The 12,843-nt window shown below is 39.8% G+C and overlaps 1 protein-coding gene across 5 annotated transcripts in view; it reads right to left on the reverse strand.

The window, feature by feature from the left end:
• The window catches only part of dennd4c (DENN/MADD domain containing 4C), a 49,803-nt gene extending 37,028 nt beyond the window's left edge, over positions 1–12,775 (reverse strand). Inside the window, exon 1 of one of the 5 annotated variants that reach the window (XM_034303423.2) lies at positions 12,505–12,775. The gene's annotated coding sequence lies outside the window, so the exon portion shown is untranslated. Of the gene's footprint in view, positions 1–10,407; positions 12,430–12,450 lie in introns of those variants that run through there. The other 4 variants (XM_034303420.2, XM_034303421.2, XM_034303422.2 and 1 more) reach the window with 4 other exon arrangements.
• Between the last annotated feature and the right edge of the window lie 68 nt (positions 12,776–12,843).

Raw genomic sequence — 12,843 nt, forward strand, 5'->3', positions numbered from 1 at the left:
TCTTTGAGGAGATCAAGATGATGTGAGTGAGTTGGCTGCCAGAGATCTGATCCACCATATTTAGGGCCTCATTAATTAGTGTCTCACTGGCAGGGGATACAGTTCACATTCCACAAGTGGTGAGAAAGAGAGGAATTAAGAAAGAGAGGAATAGAGAAAAAGAGGAAAAGATAAAGACAGACAGAGAGACAGGCAAATGCCCACAGCCATTTCTAAAATGAACACGTTTGTCTTTCAGATGTCAGTATTTAGGTTTTCAGGCAAACAAGCAGTAGAAATAATTAATCTTACTTATGGGGCTCCTGAGTGGGGCAACAGAAAAACTGTCAGGAGATTGTAAGTTTGAATCTCGATGATGCCACAGCCATTCATGGCCATGAGCCAAGGGACCAAAACTGGCAGTGCACTCTGGGTGGAAGTGATGGCATACTCTTCACACTCACAGTGACGCTGCGTGGGTGTCTGTGAGCTTGTGCATGTGGGAGAGAGCGCATAGCACTGGTGATGCAGCAGTCTGAAAAGATGCAGTTGGCTGGCTTCATGTGTCTCAGAGGAAGCATGTGTTAGCCTTCACCCTCACTAGCTGGAAGCTGTTGTATGATGGGGAAAGCTGGCAGGTGGATGGGAACTGGCAGATGAATGAATTGGAGAGAAAATAGGGGAAGGAAATAAAAATCTTACTTACATCTTGCTTCATTTTTGAATCACTGCCTTGCAATAATGGGTAATGTACAAGTGGTACACAAGACAATATAAAGTCCTATGGGGTGTTCGATTGCGCTCTTACAAGGTAAATGTTTTTTTAAGCTACACAGGACAACTAAACTGAACAAGTGGTCTAGTCATTTGAAAAAATGAGCATCCAACTGTAAAAAACCACTATAAAAAAGATCTGAACCTCACTAGTTGTTCTGCAAAAATGCAAACCACTGGCACATTGTAAACATGCCTGCTCACCTCTTACGGCAGTAACTCAGTAGCCTCTAGCGAGATTTCCAGGTTTAAATATACTGAAAAACCCCAAACCTTGTGACATGTTTTTTGGATATGGAAGTACATTTTGAGGAACTACAAAGGTCCTGTGGTGTCCATTTGTGGAAAGTGCATAATAATAAGCAGGTCCTCCCAAAGTAAACCAAGATAAATAACACACCCAGAGTTGCTTATATGTTTAAAAAGAGTCACAGATATATTTAAATAAATTATAATGTTACATGCCAACGGCTAAAGTTAACAAGTTCTGCTTTCCTGAGCAGGCTAGGAACTTGCCTCTGGCATCCTTTTTGTGTAAAGGATAGATGGAACTGCAGTTTCCTTCATACTGTGCATTTTGATACTTGATCACTCTCATAAATTATACACTTATTCTCATTTTGTAGAAATAAACACTTTTAAAAACATTTTATAAAGTCTTTTTGGAAACAACATTCCCATCTTTGTGATTTCCATATCAGATACATTGCTACACTTTGGGAATGCTGTGCGACACATTTATGCTTTCATTAATTCATCCTCAGTAAGTTCCATATCATGGTCAGCGTGGTTTATTTTTGGAAATAATTGCAGGTAAGAATAACCAATAACATTCACAGGGAGTGGGAGCAGGATTGGGTGGGATCAGAGTTCCTTCGAAAGCGCACACATCTATACCTTAAAGATCTAAAGCTAGCGGTCACTTGATTTATAAACGCTAGTAATACCAGGACATTAGTAGGATTCAACAACATTCTCAGCAGCACATACACATGTCCATGTGCAAATGTTTGAATTGCACTGAATGTGCAATAGGAGGCAAAGTCCTGTCAACACACACACACACACACACACACACACACACACACACAGGTAAACACTGCCGCTGTCATAGCAACTGGCACTATGACTAAATTACACACTCGTACACACATATACAGGCTGGTATCTCTGCAAGTTTGAGCATCCATGACAGGGTTGCCAGAAACAGCTTAAACTAAGCAGAGCATTTATAGAGGCCCAAACTGAGATTTAGTCCCCCATTTAAAACAAAAAAATAAAAAAATAAATAAAGGCAAACACAAAATCATTTCAGCTCAAATAATATATGGTCACTCTGAATGCAGATGATGCACAGGCAGCTCTAAAGCTAAGCCTGAGGTATATTAAAGCAGCTGTGGTCAAACTGCTGAGTCAGTGAGCTGAGTGTGGCTAGCAATCACCCTGTTCATCCCACTATACATGATTTGTTTTGGTGCAATACAACATGAGTGACATTTTGCAGCTCTAAGCATTACAGCACACCTGTAAGTAACCAGTGTGAAAATGTGTATAAAAAAGTGTATTATATCAACAGTTAACATTAATGCACTCACTGAAATGCGTTAATGCTCGTTAAAGAAACATGCAATAATACTGTATAACCCTTACTAATTATGCCAGGTGGACTTGAACTTTTACCCCATCAACAAACAATTGCGTAATTCAATGCCATGTGACGTACTTAGGATACAGGCGTTCCTTATTTCAGAACTGGTTTTGCTCAGGCTTGCAGGTAGCAGCAGATCAGGTGACAATATGCTTTGTTTAGTGGTGCATCAAAGAGCAATAGGTCTGTTCAAGAGCACCTGCATGCTGCTGTATAGCCTTTCTGTATCCATAAAAGATAATAGAATAGAATCAGAGTCATACATTTTAAAGCATTAGCACAAGTCCTAAAGACTGAGTTATACTCATGCGTGAATACTCTAATATTTTGCAGGTTAATGTACCTGCCCTGTAAGAGGTATCATTTGTCCAGATGCAAAAAAGGTATACAAATGAGCATGTGATAAATGCTGCTTGCCTAGCAGTCATGTGCATACCCGTATCTATAGTTAGAAGTTAATATACTGCCAGCCTAAGAATGAAAAAAAAACCAATGCACATAAATCGGGATGTAGAGCATGTCCTGAATTCTACCTGAACTATATCAGATTTATCACAGAGAGGAGCAAGTACTTTCACAAATGTGTTTAGGGTCAATGGTACACTATCAAAACAGGTTACACGAACACATCTGTAAATAAAATGTATGCCCAAATCAAGCCTATCAGTCCTACAAAAACATTTGGTCCAAAGTTTAAACAAATAATTGGGTCCAATAAAGAGGCTAATCTGATAGATTGAACAATTCAAAGTCAAAATCCAGAACATTTTTAAAAGCTGCAGTCACCAGTTACACTCAGCCATCTTACGTTTTAGACTTGCTGAGGGCAGGTGGGTAATTCAAGGTTTTCAAGTCTCGGTTGTTCTTCCATTCTCCTTTTTTTTTTCCACAGAGCCTTCCTTTCTCACACAGGCTTACAAGCAGACTGCCAAGCTCTTTTGTCTCTGGAAAGCTGAGGTCACATTTCTTGGCAATAAAACTAGCCTCAGTTTGAAAAAGAATTGCAGTAAAAGCCCCAGGGCCTGATCTTCCTCCCATCTTTAAACTGTCAAACTCTAGCTTTCCCATACTAATCAAGGCTGTTATGAAGAAAAAAAAAAAAAAAAAAAAAAGATAAACATTAAACCTTCGCACAAAGTATTCGCTTCTTAAGCAAAGTGATGCAACAGCAGTTGAACAGCTATCAACCTGATAGTTCTCCCCACAGTCTCCTCCACAGTAACTGATCTCATACGCGGCACAAAAGGCCAAAAGCTTTGTATCGGACAGACGCTCCACTATGTGGAGGCAGGGGGAGGGGTGGAGAAACGACTGGTAGCCCTGTGCCCTACACCACTTGTCTCAATTCTCTCTGCCCAGCCTCTGTGAGGTCTCACAACAGCCACATTCAAGATCAAGATTGCCTGAGGGGAATGGCGATGTCTGAATCTCTGTCTTTCTCTGTCTCTCATACATACACTTTCACAAAACAGTTATGTATGTTCATGCAGTGGTGTGCATTAGTGCTCTTTCAGAGAACGAGCCAATTTGACTGACATAGCAGATGACCAGCTACCGACCTTTCTCATCGGCAAACATGTGTGCTTCCCTTTGACGCACAACTGCTTCAAACAAATCTTTTAAAAACAACATTCTGCATTTCACTCCAATGACTATATCTTCACTCCAATGACTATATATTGACAAGCTCGATGTGGTGTACGGTTTGATTTCCCACTGGAAACCAGTGGGTGGATGCACTGAAGTGCCGATCAGATTTCAGCCTTCAAGATGCTGGAGCTAATGGCCAGAAAAGTGTACAAAAGATATCAGGCATGGAGTAGGATTGTATGATGCTGATAATTTAAAATAGTCCAATCATGAGAAATACCATGTGATCTGGTAACACTAGGGATGCTGCTTAGCAATAGGCAGTGCAGGGGAATGGATGAATGTTTCTTAAACACTATTTTTAATTTTTACATCAACTGAAATTATTTTCTGCTGTTTCAGATAAAAACACTTTAGGGCTCCACTTTCTTGATGACTAGAACTAGCTGTAGCTTATCTAAAATGTATGCTATTTTTAAGCTTAAAAAATGTAAACAGAGTAAGTTTCAGTACTTGCCTTTTAAAAATCAAAAATGCCATTTTTCTAGTGATACACCACAAGCTTTTAAGTCCAAATGTGACAATGCCAAGGCAGTCAAAGAAACGCCCATTTAAAATAAAAAATATACCCATTTAATCAAAACACCCAGTTTATAAGGTCGACTCTGTGGCTTAATTCAGCAGCCTACTGCTTATCTAATACATATGAGCTTAGTTATATGCTGAAGTGATCTCTCAGTGTTCAGTGATCACTTACGCATGTAAAAACACAATCCACTCCATGTGACACTTAAAGACATCAGCAGCAGCAGCCACCATTGGAGATGTAGCACATGCCTTAGCCACCTGTCATCACAATGTGGCGCTGGCAATGAACATAGCGGGAAAGGAGGTGTAAAGCCACACACGAAGCTACACTTCGCTGAAAATCTACACAGGAATGTGAATCCAATGTAAAAAGTTACTAGGCTATCAATCTGGCAAGAAAGAAAGACTTATCATCTTTGGACAGGCTTTCAAGCGGACATTTCACACAGATGAGAAACTACATTGAATTTATAAAAAAAAAAAAAAAAAAAAAAAAACCCTACGCCAAAATGTCAAGCCTTCAATAGAGGTGTCAACAAGCTTCATGTCACCCCACAAGTGATCAGAAAACACTTTAGGGCTCCACATTCTTGGCAATTTGACAGCAGCTCATCTGTAGCTTATCTAAAATTGCAGCCAAGTCTGCCTTTGCAAGTATTTAATTACAGCCTTAGGAAACGGTAACAGGAACAGGAACAAGGAGTCTACCAACACAATCTTGCTCAGGCAGGAAAAATGAGTTATGCAAGGAAAAAAACATAACGGGGCGTGTTGTTACAGGAAAATATTCGAAGCTGGGGCGTTGTGATGTGGCCTGGCATGAAGCAGAGTACCGTTACCACCTCAGATTTACTTCATTCTTTATGGAAATAATGGCACTATCCCCAATAAACAGTGTGCAGAATTTCAGGTTTGTATCTGCATTAGTTTCTGAGATATAGAGGCTTTAAAAAGGTGGTGGAGCCCTAATTTTACTGAGCTACAGAAAAAGTTTGAAAGTTCCATAATTCATAACTTTTGAACTATTCATGCTGGATGCATGAAATTTTCAGGGATTGTTCTCTAGCAGAATGTCTTTTACTTCTAAAGGTCCACAGTTGCATATTTGCCAATTTATGGCCTGCTGAAAATAATTTTTTAAAAAGAAATAATAATAACAATAATAGCAATAATAACAATAATTATTATTATTATTATTATTATTATTCTTTCATGCTTTGGAGCAATGTTGGCCCTCTACATCTCCACACTAAAGCACATCAGATCTTTCAAATTTTCATATCTATTACTGATGTTACAATTATTTTTAGTAGCTAGGTGCATGTCTGAAAGAACTCGAACTTTCTGATTTATGAGGAGTTAAAAAAAATCATTTCACATTTATATATCAAATTCATATTGCCCATGTATGACAGGTCTACCATAAAAAGAAATATACCACATAAAAGAGCATGTTTTAAACGGCAAATGTCCAAAATATGAAGTTGCTACCTTGAACCAAACCATTAAGGTCTCAAATATGCCTTCCTGCATCCAGCATGAATAGTTAAAAAGTAATGACTTATGGAACTTTGTAACTTTTTCTGAAGCTCTGCTTGTTACAGTAAATTCTGCACACTAATTATTGGGAATAGGGACATTATTGCCAGAAAGTATGAAGCAAACCTGAGATGATCAGTTGGGAACATTTTTTTTTTTAATCTGGTGATTACACCATCCCAAACTATTTTCCAATAACAGCATGTCCTAAACTATTGTATTCGTCTTGTACCATAGAAATTTGCCAACACTAACATGTTTTTATTTATTAGAGAACTACATGTCTTATGTTTTATCTGTTCATAGTTACGTTTAATGTTGATGAACAGCCACTAAACCAGTTAGTTCATGTTATCACATAAGTAAGTTATTACTGCAGAAACAAAAATGTATTAGAATGAATGCATTAATAATAAACGTGTGATTTGAATTACAGTCGGCACTACTGTCAGAGGTCATAGAAAATTAATCAAAACCTTCTGACCAAACAGAATTGAGCATTCAACACTGCAGAGCTAAAAACCTTGATATGTACAGAATGACTACACTTTTCTTTCTCAGATGAAGAGCTCTAAAGGCAATATAAAAGTCACATCAAGAAATTCACCACCCATGTTAGCCAATAAAGTCGTGTACTGAATTCAGAGCCAGGGAAAACAAATAACACTCTGCGGGAGACACCTTGTAGTGTCTCTCACCTCCAGCTCAAAATTTGCAGGGATGGCTCTTGTAATTGCCCCACAAAATCGACTAAAAATGAGCATGGTTGCTGTCTGTAATGTTCCTGGGAAGAGTGACATGCTGGTCTGCTGATTGCTGATGTAGTGAGACAGACTTATGCAAGCATTTCTGAAAACCAGCTTCTGCATACTAATATGTAGTTTCTAAGCTGACTCTAGGTTTCAGGAGGGAGAAGCGACATTTCTGTTCCTGCTGATGGAAAACTTTTACAGTGGAGGAAATAAGTCAACGTCTGAACCTCCAAGCAAAGCACTGTGAGGCTGGAGACCTGTTAAAGAACTGCTTTAATGAAACAATTATAATACTTTTTTTAATAGCTGCAGCAATTTGCAGCTATTAAAATTTATACCTACGTACCAACATGAGACTGTAAGATACACAAATGGACAAAATGCCACAGACACTGTGGTTATACTGCTACACATCATGAGCTTCGTATCATACACAATGGTGAAGTCTGTGGCATAGTTTATTATTGACCTGCACTGTTTTGACCAAAATGATTTATGGTTTTTGGATCACAAGTGCTGTGATTCATTAAAAAAAAAAAACAAACAAACAAAAAAAAAAAAACACAGAAACGGTCATGTGAAATGTCTAAGATTCATCAAGCTCACAGCACACAATAACTCTGCTGGAAGGGCTTGTTAGAGGGCTCATTTGCAGCGCTGTGTCATAGCAGTAAGACCAGAATTGAGACAATGATTAACATGTGATATACCCTGTGGCTCAAACAGCTCTACTGTCACGTTTACTGCCATTAGAACGCATTCTCATTTGAAAGACGAACACCGATTACTCCATTACAGGATATAGGATGAAGAGGATCTAACAAAACAAGCGTCACACTTATACCTGCGCCATGCTACATGATTTATACAAAAAAAAAAAAAAAAAAAATGTGGGAGACCTGCACTGTCCGTCAGTCATCAATAATTTCATTTAAACTTTCATATTATGCTCACAAATCAGAGACCAGACAACTTTTCATGAACAAACACAACTTGACTGTGACTGGCTATTGTTCTTCCGTTCATGCCATTCAGAGTGCGTTTTTACATGAGACGGTCTGCATTCCCTGCACTATAGGCTGATGAGTCATAAATACTGTGAGTGGCTCAGAGAGGTTATGACTGGATTTTACACACTCCACACCACAAGATAACGTGGGAAGACATTAATTTAACAGCCAAACCTGGAACACCTTTTACAGCCCTCAGGAAAGGGTGAGTCAGCCTCAAAATCATTCTGTTTAAACCTTATCCAAGTGAAAGTGCTTCAAGGTTACAGACTGATTATTTTATGCGCGAGCTCCACCCAACTCAATCCAGTCGTTAGACATTCAAATGCAGTGGCTCACTGGAAATCTCCTAAAATGGCCACACCTACATTATAATATCATCACCTGACATACAAGAGGACATTCAAATTAGGCCATGAAACCTTTAGGCACTCAGTTGCTGTTGAGCTGTTCCGTGAATAAGAAACAGAAAGGCAAACTGAAGAAGGCAGGGAGAGAAAGAGAAGTGTGCTGCTTGTAAATTTATGCTAAAACTGCCAATATTAAGCCCAGTGTTTTACCCAACAAAAATCCAATACGGTTGCAATTATTGATATGGAAACAGGCGTCATGCGTCATGTTACTTCTGCTATTTTGCCCACATCAGGTGCTCTAAAGGCCAGATTATAACATCACAAGCTGTACGTGCTGCTGCGTGGCAATCACTTAGAGAGCCTACCTGGAGGCAAAACTGTCTCACCCTCTCTATTAAAACTGTGCACAGCCTAGTGATCCCACTCACAGTCAACTCCAGAAACATTAAGAAAAATAATACTAATGAATCATATGGTTACTGAGAAGGATTTCTGGCCTGGTGCTGTGCTTCTCAAAGTTTGGGGTACTTTAAAGTGCAGCCAGTGGTGGAAATCCCAACTCAACCATTAATAAAAATAATTGTGTTTTTGAGTTCTTCTAGTTATTTGGCTTGTTTGACTGTGCAGTTGAATTGAATGAGCTTAACCCAAAACTCAATAACCAGTAATAATGAATTAAAACTAATCAACTGCCAGTGGAAAGTTCAGGAATTTATGTATTATGGCTCCAATAAATAGTAAAATATTACTGTATGCAATGAAATAATGAGTCTAATATTTAAAAAGTTTATTTATGCTCATTAAATAAATGTCTATTAAGTGGGTCAATGAAATTTTAAAAGTTAAAAGGGTCCCTCACTGCACAAAGTTTGAGAAACCCTATACTAGTAGACTTGTCACAAAAACTGATATGTCATTAAAACAGCAGGACTTGCTACTTAGGAGTGCTGTATGATTTTTGTGGCTCTGGGCTGGCCTATGAAACCCATTACAGCTTCTCATTCCAAATGCTAGCACACATCACAACAGTCTGAGCTAGCTCCTTGTTCTAAATACTAGCTTCAGGTGCACTTGAATGGATGGAAATATTCACTAGAGAGCAGAAACACACACCAAAGCCAGCAGTGTCCTTTCCAAGCTCTACCTAAACAATGGTCAGCTAGCTGAAGGTGGAAAGGACACACCTACAGTAGGACAGTGTCATGTTTCTCTTTCACTGAAGAGGCCCAGCCTTCCTGCCCCATGCCCTTCTTTTACCTCTGTCTCCCACTCTCTATGAACTGCCTTTCTTTTATGACTCCCACAACTTTTCTTGGCATGGGCTTAGACAATGTGGCTTTGGCAAACCACAAGGTCTGAATATATTTATAGGCGACACACATCTAAACTTTGTGATCTTGAAGCTCATAGACTAAACACTGATCTACTCCGCACGACATGACATGCAGTCACAAGGTCAAGGCAGATAAAGTAAAGGTCATATAGCTATTGATCAAGCAGGCTGAACGTAGCAAATTCTTACAGTGAGAAGTTATGATACTTCCTTTAGTTTGGTTTTGTAAATATCAAACACCACTTACACACTCCAAAATCTAACCTCAACGTGAAGTGACCAATGGGACAATTTCTCGCACCGGGGTCAGGACAGTACATTGTGTAATGCATGTAGCTTGGAGCAATGCTTCACTACCTTCATTTAGACAGCAGCACTAAAATGTACTATAGACTTAACTAACCTCTGTTAAGAAAACTAGCAGGTGTCTGGAATATGGACTAAGTTCAAGCATGTTAAAAAATCTGTATGTCTCAAACTGCACATCATTCACTCCAAAGTGTTTTGTCAATTTATAGCCATGTTGTCGAACACATATCAGAGAACATCCAGTGCGTTCATGACATGCCCACAATGCAATGCTTCGGGTAAGTGTGCAAACGATGTCTCCTAGAACACTATTATACTCACAATGCACTTTGCCCTTTGGAGGGAACAGAGAACCATTTCAATGGGTTCTCTGCAATTTCGTTACAAAATAGGATCATAATTCTAATTTTAATATTAATAAACATTTCAACAGTGCATACTTTTCAATTAAAAGTGTTACAAAGCCTGTTTTTTATGAATCTATGAAACCCCTTGAAACCACACGCAAGCTTCAAAAGCAGCGTTAACAAACCTAGTAATGTTGTCACTAGACCCATCAACTCTTCAGAGCCCTTTAGGAACTTTATTTAATGCCAGTGATCCTGACCGCTTCTGCTCTCTGGACCTGCCTGATCCATCCTGATGCCCTGCTTCTGCTTGGAGTTCTCATCACTTGGCAACCACTCGCTGCTGCTGAGGATGGCCCCACACGAACAGCCTAAAGATACATGAGATTACTGTGGATGGTACCATTTAGAAACCATGAAGATGGCTTTGGACTTCACCTGATATGAACAGTTTTGCCACTGTTCTTTTTTTCCCCTGTATGCTACTGTTAGGACTACAATTATTATGATATTTACGACTGCAATTCCCACAAACAGGTTTGCACTCAAGTCTCCATGGATGAACAGTTGATAACTTCAACAAAATAGACTTCACATGAAAACTATAATTACTTTTTGTGGTTACACAATTGCACTTTTTGACCATATAGTACAAGTTATAGAAGGGATTTATTTATAAATGCACTATCCGTTAGCACCCAGATGAGGATGGGTTCACTTTTGAGTCTGGTTCCTCTCAAGGTTTCTTCCTCATATCGTCTTTCCTTGCCACCGTCGCCTCTGGCTTGCTCATTAGGGATAAATTCATAAATTTAAAATGTATATTCTGAGTTTATATATTTCTGTAAAGCTGCTTTGTGACAATGTCCATTGTTAAAAGCGCTATACAAATAAAACTGAAGAGCCAAGCGACAAATCTAGCAACTTTCGGAGGAGACATTAGCGAATGCTAATGAAGGGGAGTGTTGTGAGAGCAGTTTTGGACGACTCATCACCAGTGTGTAAAGCCTGACTGAGTTGCACTCGTGTGAGCCTATGTTCCCAAGTGACCAATCACGGACCACCGTTGCTCCAAACGACCAATCACTGATCACCATTGTTTGTGCCAGCCATACAATTCTTCATTCTATTTAAACTAATAAATAAGATTATAAAAAGCTACTTATTCCTTCTGAAACACTTTTTCATATCTAACTACATTTTATCACTGCTTCTTTTTTTTTTGTCTCTGCTCTTGATAGAAATTATAGTATTTTGGAAATATGTAAATAAATGGTTTGACTCTTTTGGTAAATGTGTGAATAGTTGGTTTGTAGTGCCATGACCAAAGTATTATTCATTTTTACAAAAAGTAACTAAAGGAGTTATAATCTGATAAACGCTTTTCTATTCTATTCTACATGTCTTCCAAAAAAAATAAAAAATCTTCATGCAACACGTGTTAATAAGAACATAAGCGTGTCGAAACAATAAATATGCAAATTATGACGTCTGTGACGTCACCGGGCAACTTCTAGCCACTTTTTGCGCATGCGCTGTCCCCTGAAAAGAGTTGGCAACACTGTTCAAAAGGTGATTCACCTCCAAAGAAGGATGGAAAGTTATCGATATGCCCCATACATAAAAGATTCCGCCTGATGCTGACTTAGTCATTAGTCCTCCGCCAGGCTGCGTTATCAGCTACCGCCCTAAACTTCCTGGCTTTACCGATCAGGCGGATGTGTTTCTCAAGAGCTAAATGACTCCAGTGTATACCTGAGACACACCCTGAACCACCTGCAGCTTTTGTGCTGAAGTGCAGCGATCATGGGGCCTAGAAAAGTGGCCGTTCTCTGCGCCCAACTGTTGCATCCTTTCAACAAGGCATTTAACAAAGTCAGCTTCACCTAGCCTGTGCACTACACCACTGATCAACGACTGTGTCTCACTGCGACACTGGAAATACCAAAACCTCCCCTAATCGAGCTAGCTATGCTAATCTTAAGCCACTTTGCTGGTGTTTAAGCCAGCCCAAAACAACGCCACGCCATAAAGCTTCACCCGGCGCCTAACGTACGCTCTCTGCGGGAAGTCCAAAGTGAAGCGCCAGCAGCCAAACTGCAATATTTTCCCTTGTTTTTGCCGTGCAAAATTACTTCCGCTGTTGCGTCGAAGCACATTTGAAGCGCGAGGTGCTATTTTCAAAACCAAGAAACTTCTCAGACGCAAAGAGTCCCAGTAACACTTACATACCAGCTGTTTACACGACTATAGGAAAGAGCGCCGACATGTAGACCACTCACAGCTCTCAGCTATCCCTCGCACCGTCTCCAGACTCTCACACCAATGGCCGCTGGACGTCCAAAACGAGAGTGAGCCGCTTATCCGTGGAAACTTTCCCCCGCGCTGTCGTTACTCTCAGCGGTGTGCAGCGTTGCGAGTGGGCGCCATGTTTGCGTCGCGTTACTTCGTTGTGAGCTCTCAGCTTTCTGCGAGTCCTGGAGGCGGAATGGAGCCGCCCAGAACAGCCACTCACTCTGCTCCACTTCTATTTTATCACCTTACACATTTTTACACAGGTTACTTCTGCCCCCTATCTTAAAATGTTTGTCACAGCTTAACAGGTGTCCGTTACCAAACGT

This window comes from Pangasianodon hypophthalmus, chromosome 4 (assembly GCF_027358585.1).
Source record: "Pangasianodon hypophthalmus isolate fPanHyp1 chromosome 4, fPanHyp1.pri, whole genome shotgun sequence".
Taxonomy (NCBI): Eukaryota; Metazoa; Chordata; class Actinopteri; order Siluriformes; family Pangasiidae; genus Pangasianodon; species Pangasianodon hypophthalmus.